Source organism: Mytilus californianus, unplaced genomic scaffold, assembly GCF_021869535.1.
Source record: "Mytilus californianus isolate M0D057914Y unplaced genomic scaffold, xbMytCali1.0.p SCAF_6, whole genome shotgun sequence".
Classification (NCBI taxonomy): domain Eukaryota; kingdom Metazoa; phylum Mollusca; class Bivalvia; order Mytilida; family Mytilidae; genus Mytilus; species Mytilus californianus.
The window spans coordinates 2,131,586-2,144,872 of record NW_026262712.1 but is presented as its reverse complement, the minus strand read 5'-3'; the positions used below and the strand labels follow the sequence as shown (position 1 = coordinate 2,144,872).

At 33.1% G+C, this 13,287-nt stretch overlaps 1 long non-coding RNA gene across 1 annotated transcript in view; it reads left to right on the top strand.

The window, feature by feature from the left end:
* Window positions 1-13,287, top strand: part of LOC127705266 (uncharacterized) — a 161,732-nt gene that overhangs the window by 86,755 nt on the left and 61,690 nt on the right. Inside the window, exon 3 of the long non-coding RNA XR_007983791.1 lies at window positions 9,436-9,513. This is a non-coding gene — a long non-coding RNA (uncharacterized LOC127705266). The remainder of the gene's footprint in view (window positions 1-9,435; window positions 9,514-13,287) is intronic.

Sequence of the window (13,287 nt, the reverse complement as noted above, 5' to 3'; positions counted from 1 at the left end):
TTCATTTGCAATTTTCATCACTAATTTAGTAGATAGCGTAGTGTCTTGTACCAATAAGTCCATATCAATCTTATCTATCAGTTTGTTTACCATGAATGTCCATCCTTTGCGTCGACGGGCCGAATGTTTCCAAATTTTGCTCAACATTCTCGTTTCATCAAGTCTATATAACTTGCACAAAAGACGTGTGCAGGACTTCCTCTGTTTGGTTTCAAAAGATGTCCAACCCATATCCCCTCGAAAGGATAAATTTGAAGTGTTTTTTCCAACGGTTAGAAAGTATTTACATGCACGGTTCTGAACAGATGTTATTTCACTGAATGCCTTCGTTCCCCATATTCCGCTTCCATACAAAAGTATCGGCTCAACAACTGTTGAATAAAGCTTCGTATAATTGCCATAGGTCATTCCACCATCAGCCACAACTTTACCACACAATGCACCTAATGTTCTACTGGCTGATTTTAACAGTTCTCGCGCGTTCTTCCGAAATGTTAGATGCTCGTCTAGCCATATTCCAAGATACTTGTATGAATCTATTTTCATTATGTTGTGTCCACTACATTCAAAACTATACTCGGAGATCGCTATTGATTGAGGACGGAAATGAATAACTTTTGTTTTTTCTGCGTTAAGGTAACACGAATCCGAATGGCATATCTCCCGATTTCCAAACTTTTTGACACACGTGTTCTTTGAATCGAATTACATCGGAATATGTAATAAAAAATGGGGGTCACCATTTTTGTTTTCTTGGTATTTTGATAGGAATACGTCAATTTTGGTGACAAATTTACATAGGTATATAGGAGAAATTGCTTTTTTTCGGCTTTCCTTTTTAGATTTTCCAATGGATGGATATGTTCTTATATACGGAGAAAAACAAAAAACTAACATAATATCCAGGATTGCATACTGAATCCATACACGTAAAAAAACTCATATGTCACCATCCTTGTTTTTGAGATAAATGGCTTCAAAGTTGATCGATATGCCTAGAATTTGACCGAAAACGTATGACGTTATTGAATACAGAATATAACGTTATTCCTACTCAGAGATATGGAAAACAAAATATGTATCAGGATCTGAATGTTGTTTATTTATTTTCATTTCCCCTGTCGGGTTTCGTAAATTTCCTAGTTATGCAATATGAAATTCTACTGATATAAATTTATTTCGCCCTGCACATGGAAATTTCACTCACATGAATTAACATTAATCTCGTCTGAATTTCACACCAAACGAGCATATACTTGAAACTTGCTTGAACTGGTTGGTTCCACGTGAATCTTATGATAATAGTTCATGCATAAATCAACGGAATTTGGTACACGTTGAATTCACGTAAATTTTTATAATAAGATTATTCAAATAATATCTTTATTCTAAATTTAATTAAAATCATGAAAAATACCTCCAAATTTTTGTAAAGTTCACGTGAAAATAACATGAAAAATTTCACGTGTGGTTCATTTGAATTACTGAATTTTTAACTCCATCATTTAAGACAATGGTGGTGTCATCGCTGCATCCATGCAGAAATAGAGTACTTTAAAATTTTGATTCAGTTAACAGTTTTATAATTGCTTGGTTTTTGATGGTTGTTTAACGTTCAGTGGCAAATAGTTCATGCATGTTCGGGACGATACAATACAATTTGGAAAACAGTTGTTTATAAAAGACAAATGTGATGCACCAGTCAAAAAAGGTTAAACATTCTGTTAGTTGTGAAAATTATGAGGGAAAATAATGATCCTGATAAAATACACATTCTAAAAAATAAAATAACAAAACTCAAAGAAAAATTCAAAACTTAAAAGTCCCTAATCAAATGACGAAATCATAAGCTCAAATACATCGAAAGAATGATAAACAACCGTCATATTCTTGACTTGATACATACATTAGTATAGTGTACTCTACGTGGTGTAAATTTGTGAGTTGGTTGGTTGAGCAAGTCGGACAAACCTTGCAAACTGTATGCAAAATTTCACACAAAGTTCAACAGTCTGTCATTTGTGGAAAATTATTTACAAAACAAATCTTGAGATCATATATTCATTCTTTATAAGTAAAGCAAACCGCGAAATATAAAAGTTCCAGCTTGAAATTCCACATGTAGGAGATGTAAGCCGGAGTCTGTACACTGCGTTCCTTTTATATGTTATCAAAATGCCTAATCCAGCAACCTGTCATGAACAAAAAATAAAGAAAATCCAGACGACATGCGTACCTTTAATATGAGTAGTAACACCAGGTAAATAATTTAAACCTGAAGCAAAAAGACTGTAGTCCTAAATAATTAGCCGTATGTATAAACCCTATGTATATATGTCAAGTGCGGGATTGACGGTCGAACGGACACGGGTGAAACAATATGATGATATGTGCTCTATTGGAATTTTGGTGACAAAACATATTTTTGAATATGCAGTTCATATAATGGAATGGTAATTTGGAGATCTAAAATGAAGTAGCAATGTATGTTTTGATGTCGTTAAATGTCCAGATGTTGCTATCTTATAAATTGCATATCCCATATCTCCATTTATCATTATAACAGCCAACTTTTGTACAAAAAACATGTACCATATATTTTTTTGTTTTATTTGTACTTGTCCTTTTACAAATAAAGTCTCATGTTACCCCACTTCCATATTGAGCAAGCGGTCGATTGCTTTGAAAAAATTAGAGGCAATGATTTAAATTTTAACAATTAAAGTTATAAGTGACGGGTGTAAATTGTAGGATTGATTGTTGGTTGCTTAACGTCCAGTGGCAAATAGTTCATGCATGTTCAGGACGAGAACAAGTTAACAATAACTACAATAGCTAGGTTTTGTAATAGAGGCCATCTGGGATGATGGTCGAGAAAATTTGGACTGACACTGGAAAATGAGGGTATATTGGATAGGGACAGACATGTTGTTTCGCAACAGGCCACCTACGGACCTCTCAAAGAGTTGTTTCAAGGGTTCTTAATGTTCAAAGAGCGTAGCACTCTCTTTACACGAGGCATCGGATTTAACGTCCCCATTCTGACCGGACGTGGCTGCAAACTTGATACATCCCGCACAGCCAAATGGACGCCCCACTTTGGAAGCATTTTCTGACTGCAGGTCGGAAGAAGACCAAGTGACCATATTTCTATTTCCTAGTCATCCTTGGGGTGTAAATTGTAGAATAAAAACAAAATATAAAAATTATGTACATTGTCAGAAATATAAAATTCAATGTATTTGTACTCACTACGAAACAAGTGGAAAGGTCGGCGAGTCTCGCTTTTCATCGTGTTTCTAAAGCTCGTACACATACATTTTATATTACAATGTACATATATATATATATATATATAGTATATTTATCCACACAAAGAAATAAAAACACTTCTTTTTTACATGTATATAGATATACTTTTATACTTGTTCTAAAAACTCCTTTTAAGACTGTGAAACTCCTCGGGCTTTTCCTGACGCCTAGTATGTGAGCAATATGTCCCTCAGGGCCTCAAAAGGCAACTATGTTTATTCTCTTTCAGTCGTTTTGTCTCCAAACTTGTAAATGTAAATTATTTCCAACTCAAATCATACCAAAAAAATCACACTACCACCGAATACCCATGCAAGCGTAAATTAACACGAATATAAAATCTAAATGATTTCAAGATCAAGCTATTTCAGTCTCTTTCTGCCGTTTGAAAAATAATTAGTCAGTCGTTTGCTTGTAAATTTCGAGAGAGAAAAATTGTAACTGAACCAGTCTGACTAGGGCCAGCCCGAACTATCAACTTGCTTTTATAGACGCAAGTGGATACTTGGAGGTGGCTTTAATCAGACTGTAACGGGACCTGAATTTTTTTTTATCTTATTTTTGCCGAATCAAGTTCCTATGTATTTCTCAGCCTACGTTAACTTTCTCAGGCCTCATTCCGATGTTGCTGTCTGTCCTGTGTAGACTTGGTCTATAGGGTTACAAAGCTAGCACTTTATTTTTAAAATGTTTCCGAAACTATATCGGATTTACTCTGTACAAACCAATGATTTTCAGAGACTGTTTACACTTGGAACATAGGGAAAGTTATTCGGCAAAATAACCAAGTTAAACCACGTTTTTTACATTCCATACTAACAAACTATTTTCTGTATGAGTATCAAAGTCTGCTTATATTGTGCTTTTTCGCCTAATTCTATCCGTATTCTCATTCCGATAAATTTCTTTGTTCCATTTTGCCCGAGCGGTGTTTTTGACGACCATTTTAACACGAATTAATAGTTGTTTTTTCACACATCATCCCAAGTGTCTATAGATTAGATTTCGACTTTCAAAACAAAATTTCATGGCGATACGGCGCGCATCATGAATAAGTATTTCAGTATTGCAAAAATAAACCAAGAATAAAATAAAGTGTTAAAACTCAGTGTGTTATGCATAAAAACATATACAAGATAAATCGTGCAGATGCTTAAATATTAAAGAAACACAATATTTAAAAGTAAATTAATACATTTTTAAAGGTTAACAATGAGCAGAAGAATTGCCGGAAAACGATAAAGCAATCTATGTCAAATAAGTTAACCGTTACGTATTGCGTCAAAACTCTCAGCACTCTACATCTAGGGAAAGTTACCGTTAAAAATGTCACATAATGAATTACCAAAAATATTTAATATTATTATTTAATCACTTTGTGATTGCAGAACCTGCTGCATTGGCTTGTATGTGTGAACGTTATTCTATAACGTCAGGAACGATAACTCGTGGCGTAACGTCATTCGGTATCGTGTTACCTTAGCGGAGAGTTTTTATGTTTCAAACCATTCCGTAACAACGTTCAGCATTTGCTGCAGACTGTTTTCATCCGGTGCTATCAATGCTATATCATCAGCATATAGTAAAATGTTCAACATAGTATCATCTATACGTACACCACAGTTAAGCGCGTTGATATGTTCTGCTAAGTCGTTTATATAAACGGAAAAAAGAGTTGGTGACAGAATACATCCTTGTTTTACGCCGTTCGCTACGTTAAACCAAGGGGTTAAGTCATTATTCAGTCGGACAGTGCATGCATGCGCATTTGACGTCAGTGTAAAGTGACTGTATCGCTGTAAGAAAGCTTCCATGTATTCCCAAGGCTCGCAGTTTATGCCATAGTAGTGTTCTATTCACGGTATCAAACGCTTTTCGCATGTCGATAAAGCATACATGTGTGGACAGTCGAGATATTTTTCTATCGTTCAAAGTCAGGTATAACGCTTGGATGTGTTCTTCACAACTTCTACCCTTGCGAAAGCCATTTTGTTCCTCGCATAAATGATCGTTATCTTCTTACCACTTACTAAGCCGTTGATTAAGAATAATACAGTATATTAAATGGCTTCATTGTGCCAAAAATATATCCTTTGCATGATTCAAATTTAATAAATTTTCATTTATCAAGTCTTATGAACAATTTCCTAAACTAAAAATGAATATATGTAATAAAAAGAAAATATTTCAAGATCTTTCTCTTATATATTCAAACAATTGTCAACAAATTATTTGTGACTTTTTGTCTTGTGACTTTTTGTCCTATCAAATTTGTGACTTTATGTCTTGTGACTTTTTGTCCTGTGACTTTCTGTCCGTTTACCTAGATTTCGACACCAAGTCCAATGAACTTTGTAACAGCTTTCCGTGTTTTGCCAATTATTATGAGATAAGACTTAAAATTCGCTTGTTCAATTATGTTAAAAACCCTATAGCAAATATGACTCTAACAGACTCTGAACAAACAATAACTGTGAGTCCATGAACCACCGGTTTAAGGTAGCACTGAACTGGAAACCTCATCAATTACCAGAACTTTTAGATAAAATTTACAATGTGATACAACTTCACCACACAAATTTAAGACGCAGTATAATTGGCAACGGCAATTATGAACTTTTTGGAAATTTCAAGAAACACAGAATACAACATTCCAAATGGCACAGTCTTTCCCAAATTGAAAAAGAAGTGCTTTACAGAAAGCTTGCCAGTGACAAAAAGTTTAGTGAATATGTTAAGAGCGGCAAATGGTTTTGCGATACCGAAGGTTAAACGTCTCGCCAAGAAGCCTGGTCAACGTCACCGGCCAAGGACAGCTGCAGTGAGGACAAAAACAAAATTTTAAATGTTATTGTTAAATCATATGTATTTATTTATCATGTTTGTTTTATCTTAATAAATCATAATTGGAAATATAAAGTTTTGACTTTTTTGTTATAATGCATGTATTCTTATACTTCACTTAAAAATATTATCATACGTAAGAAAACAAAGTGATGATATATGAGACAAAAAAAAACCAACAAAAACACATTGCTATCCTATACAATTTTCGAAGTTTTGGTAATGCTTTACCCTTGAAAAATTACAACAATAAAATACCAAGAATAATAATTAACATTTTATATTAATATTATATGTTAATATATTTAAACTATTTAAAAAATCACATACACGAACTATCACTTAACCCGTATATAAAGTCGGTTCCAAACCGAAACCGGTGATAACTCAAAATCGAACATGATTAAAATCGCAATTTTTATTGAAATTGATTTTTTTTTTTTTACATTTTTCTTCATGAATTATAATATTTTTATGTTTTGAAATGAATTTCATGTCCTTTGTGCTCATATCAAACTCCTTTGTGGTCCTTTTTGCTCCTTTGTGCACAAAGGAGGTCCTTTGTGGTGTTTTACAATGTTATTCAAAATGTTTTGACTGTTTCAGATATATTTTATGGTTACTGGACAATTTTCACCATTTACTTAAGCCTTGTATAGATTTATGGTGTCAGTTGAGTTTAGTTTATAATGCAGTGAACATTTTTTTTATTAAAATATATTTAGAATAGTATATAAAGCAACTTAATAAATTTAAAAGATCACACCTTTGTTTTGTAAAACCAAGAATTTAATATGATCATGATAATAGAACTTCCATAGCAATCCTTGATTACCATTTAAAAAAGGAAATGTGTTCCAAAGTTGCAGACAAATTTTATTTCAATTAAATTTAAATAACTTTTGTCAAAATTAAAGACATGGCATACAAGAAGAACTTTAATAAGGTTTAATTACCTCAGTACATGTGTATTTTACAGGAAAAAAGAAAGCCCTATTTTTCTTAAACTCGTGTATTACTTATCTAGTGAATTCAAAAGGCCTTGAGATTTAAGGTTTACAGGATGTTGCAATTTTTACTGAATCTTAAATTAATTCTCTCTGACCAGGTGTGATCTTTTTAATGAGTTTGCCCCAAGCAGGAGGTATTACTTTATATTTTACCACTATTCAGAATATTTTTTTATTTATTTCTTTAACATTTTTACCCCTTTTTGATATTATATCCCAAATTATAATAAGAATAGATATATTTCTAATATAAGGTTAAACAATTTCAGTGATTTTTTGGCTGTTGTTAACTCATTAAAAAGATAATTATATAACTATTGTATGTAACCATAAACCTATGTAGTTTTTCTTTAGGAATTTAGGAAAATTAAGTTTATAAAAAAAAACACATGCCAACCAAGAAGCACCTTAATAAGGTTTTATTACCTTCAGTAAAGGTGTGTTTTTTAGGTAAAAGAATCTTTTTTTTTAAACAAAACTCTAAAATTTGAAATTAATATAATTATATTATTATATAAGATAATTTGATTTAACTATCTCTATTTGATAAATCTGAGAATCTTGTAAGGATGTAAAAATATGTTTTTATATATATCTTTATTTTATTGTGGCATGCCACAAAACCAGGTTCAACCCACCATTTTTTCTTAAAATGTCCTGTACCAAGTCAGGAAAATGGCCATTGTTATATTATAGTTCGTTTCTGTGTGTGTTACATTTTAATGTTGTGTTTTTGTTGTGTCGTTGTTCTCCTCTTATATTTGATGCGTTTCCCTCAGTTTTAGTTTGTAACCCGGATTTGTTTTTATCTCTATCGATTTATGAGTTTCGAACAGCGGTATACTACTGTTGCCTTTATTTATCATGTCAGAAAAAAAGAAATAAATTTTAACAGCTAAAATTAAAAAAAAGTAGAGGTTATTTGGTCAAGTATGGTTCAGACTGGTCAAGTATTGATCAGACCTTTGGTCGAGTATGGTTTAGACTGAAAAAATAGGTCGAGTACAGGTCGAGAATGGGTTAAGACTGTTTCGGACTGGTCATGTAATAGTTCAGACTAGTTTCAATGGCAAAGATAAAGGTCAAATACAAATCAGTACGGTCGAGTATGGTTAAGACTGGGGTCGAATAATGTCGAGTAAAATTCAGACCAATTCAGACTGGTCGAGTAAAAATCAGAACAGTCTAGTACAGATATAGGCCATTTCAGACTTTTACTGGTTTGTAGTGAATACAAAGGTAACAAAGAAACAGGCCGGTAACAACCGTTGCCGGATAGTTTTTCTGCACGAGTAGTCAGGTGAAGGTGATAGCCGAGGACCTTGACCTGACTACAAGCGCAGAAGAACTATACTGCAGTTTATTTCCTGCCTGTTTTTTTGGTTTTTCTTTTTTTTTGTTACCTTTGTTTTGTATCAGACTTCAAGAAAGAAGTAGTACATTTTGCATTTAGAAGAGGTAGCAAAATTTAACAGATTAGAAGCTTAAATGGCCATATGTCAGTTAATGTAAGTTACAGTTTAAACAAACTTTTTAACTTCCCTTTAGCCGAGAGTTTTTTTCTCAAGAAATTCAAGAATCTAATGATTTTATAAAAAAAGAACCATGTCAAGTAAAAGATGAATGTTGTACACATTTGAGACTTTTTAAAATGCAACCTCGCTAGAGAGTAATGTATGAAAAAGATTTCAGAGGTAAACGAGCTAGCATTTGATTTTTATTTGAGGAAAAACGGAAGGTGGAGGGGGAGGGTTAAAATAAATTTAAAATAAACAGACTTGATCCTTTTTTTGTTGAAAAAATGCAGGATGTGCCATTCCATTCCCCCACTCCCTCGTTAAAAATAATAAAATTCGTACGTTTGCTCTCAAATATATGAGTTCAATATATATGAATTCAATATATATGATTTCAATAACAATATAAATCTATAAAAAGAATGAATTTCCTATTTCAATGAAATGTTATGAAAAAATGGATTTTGTCTTGTTATTAGATATATATAGGCATATATTTTTGGATTATTTTAAAGTTGTTCATGCTTATAGGTTTTTATATGTCTCTAATAGTGTTGATCAGCATTAAACACGTGTCACAATATGATCTAATCGCAGCTTACCGTCCAAAATTGGTGACATAAGTTGAATGATTTTCTTCAAGATTTGCTACCTACTAGTATTTGAATATGTATTACACGGACACTTCAATCGTGCATTGGCGAGTTGATATTGAAATAAAAACGTTGGTACCAGAATTTCTATACTTTCAGCATTGTCCAGAATACTATGCATGTCCATATAATGAAGAAAAAAACATTTACGGACCGACCATTTAGCTTCAAAAGGGGGTATGTAAGAAAATTATTTAGCCTTTCAACGATTGATAAAATATGTAAATATTATTATTTGTTTATGTTTATTTCATATTTTATAAGTTATATTGATAAGTTACCTGTAATAACCTGCTTCACACTATAAAAACAAATTAATCCCTATCAAAACTATTCCCGATTGTCCCACATTTATGCTTCTCAGTTGTCCCACAAACATGTTCCCGATTGTTCCACAAAATTTCATTACTTTTTAACCTGTAATTTCAAAAAGTGGGACAATCGTGAAGACACCCAACAAGTCAATAACCAGGATATTCAAACAGCTTCAATATACTGATGTTACATTGTATGTTTACATACCATCTTGGCTAGAGAGGGATAGAATGGACATTTACATTGACTACTCACGGTGGGTAAGGTTATCCTGCGAGAGAACGATCTGTGCTGGTGATCATTAAAAATATGTAAACAAAGACGAAAATGATGATTTTTGATGTTTTTTCGAATAAAAATGGAAGGAAATGGTTGAGATGTTTAAATTTTGTTTCTTATGGTTTCAAATGCAATCAATTAAAAAATGGACCCTCTAAACTGTTTCAGTAAGTGTAACACAAAAGTGCTCGCTTTTAGAACATCTAGAACTGAAAAAAGAAAACAAAAATGCTCCTGGAGTCCGCTTTTTCTTTGTTAAATATTTGTATGTTTTTGTTGTGATTAAGACTGTGACACGGTGTTGACTGCTGTACCCCTATTTTGACATTTTACCTATTATGTCTGTTTGTTTTATTCACTCATCGTTGTCAATATAATGAAGTTTGATGCGACTGTCATACAAATGAGAGGTTTATCGCTTAAAAACCAGGTTCATTCCACCGTTTTCTACATAAGAAAATGCCTGTACCAAGTCAGGAATATGACAGTTGTTGTCCATTCGTTTGGTGTGTATGTGCTTTTGATTTTGCCATTTGATTAGGGACTTTCCGTTTTGAATTTTCCTCGGAGTTCAGTATTTTTGTGATTAACTTTTTTCTATACCCAAATCCGTACGACAAAATTATGTTGTGAAAAACCGTTGCAATTTATAAAAAATGTGCATTTTCTCTGTGTAGACATGCCCTGATTCTGTGCTGGTGGGTCCTGGCATTGTGCTGGTGGGTCCTGATACAGTGCTGGTGATTTTTGGAAAGCCGTGGGTCCCATTTGAAACAAACGTTACAGAATCAATAAAATTGGGCAAAAAATTAAATTTAATCGGATTTGTGACTCCTATTTTAACTTTGGGCTATTTATTTGGCTGTTTGATAAGCGTTTTCAAATAATCGTAAATTACATAAATTAAAATGGCAACATCTTTAGTTCAATATCAGATAAAAATATATTTTATAAGAATAGTTTTATTTAAGATATTAAATGCCTTTAAAATGCTAATTTTCAACATAATATGCTTACTAAAACAGTTTTAAAAGGTGCATAAGGTTAAGCGACATTTTTAACGACAATTAATTTTTGACTGGTCTATTTCAGTTAAATATACGAGGTTAGATAACCTACCTCCTTGATATATACACTGTCTCTAATACATTCCGTTTGGATAAAAAAAACTCGACCTATACTTGCTTTTCATACATGACTGATAACAACTGACTAAAATGGAATAAGATGTGAACAATTGCAAGTCACCATATGATCTTCAATAATGAGCAAAAACCATAACGTTTACTAGCTATAAAAATTAAAACGATTAAAAAGTGTGACCTTCGGCCTAATTTAACAAAATATATGACAGATAGAAAGTAGCGACAACCATTTGTTTAGAACACTTGTGACAGAGTTTAACATGTTTGCGCTCAACACCTCACCCCAACCCCCCTCCCTTCCCCCTTTCCATATTTGGTACAGTGGTGGAACAACAAAACACTATAACAAACTGTAAAAATCATGCAGTTGGAAAGTGTCTACCCGACATATCGGTACTTAGCACACAAACAAAATCACAAAAAGACTCAAATTATTGAACTAATAGTACCCGGGCCCGCAGCTACTGAAAGTTAGTTCAAAGCCGCATTTTCAACTAATAGACAAACCACAAATTTCGCACAACTTTGAAACTTAAATTCCAAATCATTTTTTTAGCAGAACTTTTAAGATTGTGCAGTGAATCTTGTTTTGGTGTGGTTCGTGTTGCTCAGTCGTTTGTTTTCTATGTTGTGTTTTGGTGTGGTTCGTGTTGCTCAGTCGTTTGTTTTCTATGTTGTGTTTCGGTGGGGTTCATGTTGCTCAGTCGTTTGTTTTCTATGTTGTGTTTTGGTGTGGTTCGTGTTGCTCAGTCGTTTGTTTTCTATGTTGTGTTTTGGTGTGGTTCGTGTTGCTCAGTCGTTTGTTTTCTATGTTGTGTTTTGGTGTGGTTCGTGTTGCTCAGTCGTTTGTTTTCTATGTTGTGTTTTGGTGGGGTTCATGTTGCTCAGTCGTTTGTTTTCTATGTTGTGTTTTGGTGTGGTTCGTGTTGCTCAGTCGTTTGTTTTCTATGTTGTGTTTTGGTGGGGTTCATGTTGCTCAGTCGTTTGTTTTCTATGTTGTGTTTTGGTGTGGTTCGTGTTGCTCAGTCGTTTGTTTTCTATGTTGTGTTTTGGTGGGGTTCGTGTTGCTCAGTCGTTTGTTTTTTATGTTGTGTTTTGGTGGGGTTCGTGTTGCTCAGTCGTTTGTTTTTCTATGTTGTGTTTTGTGTACTGCTGTTTGTCTTTTGATCGTTTTTATTTTTTTGCCATCCTGATGTCAATATGAAAAAGAAGATGTGGTATGATTGCCAATGAGACAACTCTCCACAAGAGACCAAATGACACAGAATTTAACAACTATAGGTCACCGTACGGGTTGTTTTCGACCAAAGAGTTTGAATGTCCCTTTGGTATCTTTCGCCTCTCTTTTTCCATTTTCTTCTCTGAAACTTTTTAGCTCAATGCATGCTTGACAGGATTATTATCGAACATTTTAAGTTAAAATATTCCATAATGATATATTCATTTTCTGTGTCCATTTGTTTGGACAAAACAAAACTGCGAAAACTTCGAAAACAAGAAAGTATTTTTTACTTAAAATGTCATCTCGAGGTTGCAATTATCTGTCTATTTCTATGTTTAGTGGTTTTTTTTTTGGATGTCGTGGAATTCACATATTATATAAATTAACAGACGTACGGCTGCAACTGGCATTTAAAATGATTCATTGCAACAGAATATTTGTGTTGAATGGAACTTGTTTGGGTCAAAATTTTGTATGTTGCTGATAAATGTTGCTGGACCAGGTTTCGGTATATCCATTTTATTTTGAAAAAATAAAACAAATGGGTTAACATTGTGGTTTAGGAAAAATTAACAATTTCATTCAAATTAACTTATTTATAGATCTCGTATTGCTAATCCGTTTTGCTGTTCAAGTTTAAGTCCATTTCATTCTATTATAGCTTTCAAGAAATAAGGTAAAAACGCCAATATTGGTCAAAATTGTCATTTAAGGACAATGACGCTATAATGAGTCGACTGACGATTGCGGTCACTTTCACTTATTTGTAGATCTAACTGTGTTAACCATTTTGATATTTACAGCTCTGATCTTACTATCTAATATAGTTTCTGTGCAAGTTCAAAGTATCCCTCTATCTATCATATGAATTTTCTGAAGAGTGCAATGTAGATAGACATTGACCTGTTGAATGTTTTTACTCAGTAAGTTTTGCTCTAACTTTTGCAATATAAACCAAAAAGTACAGTTCTACAACTCAAATTTGTTTTA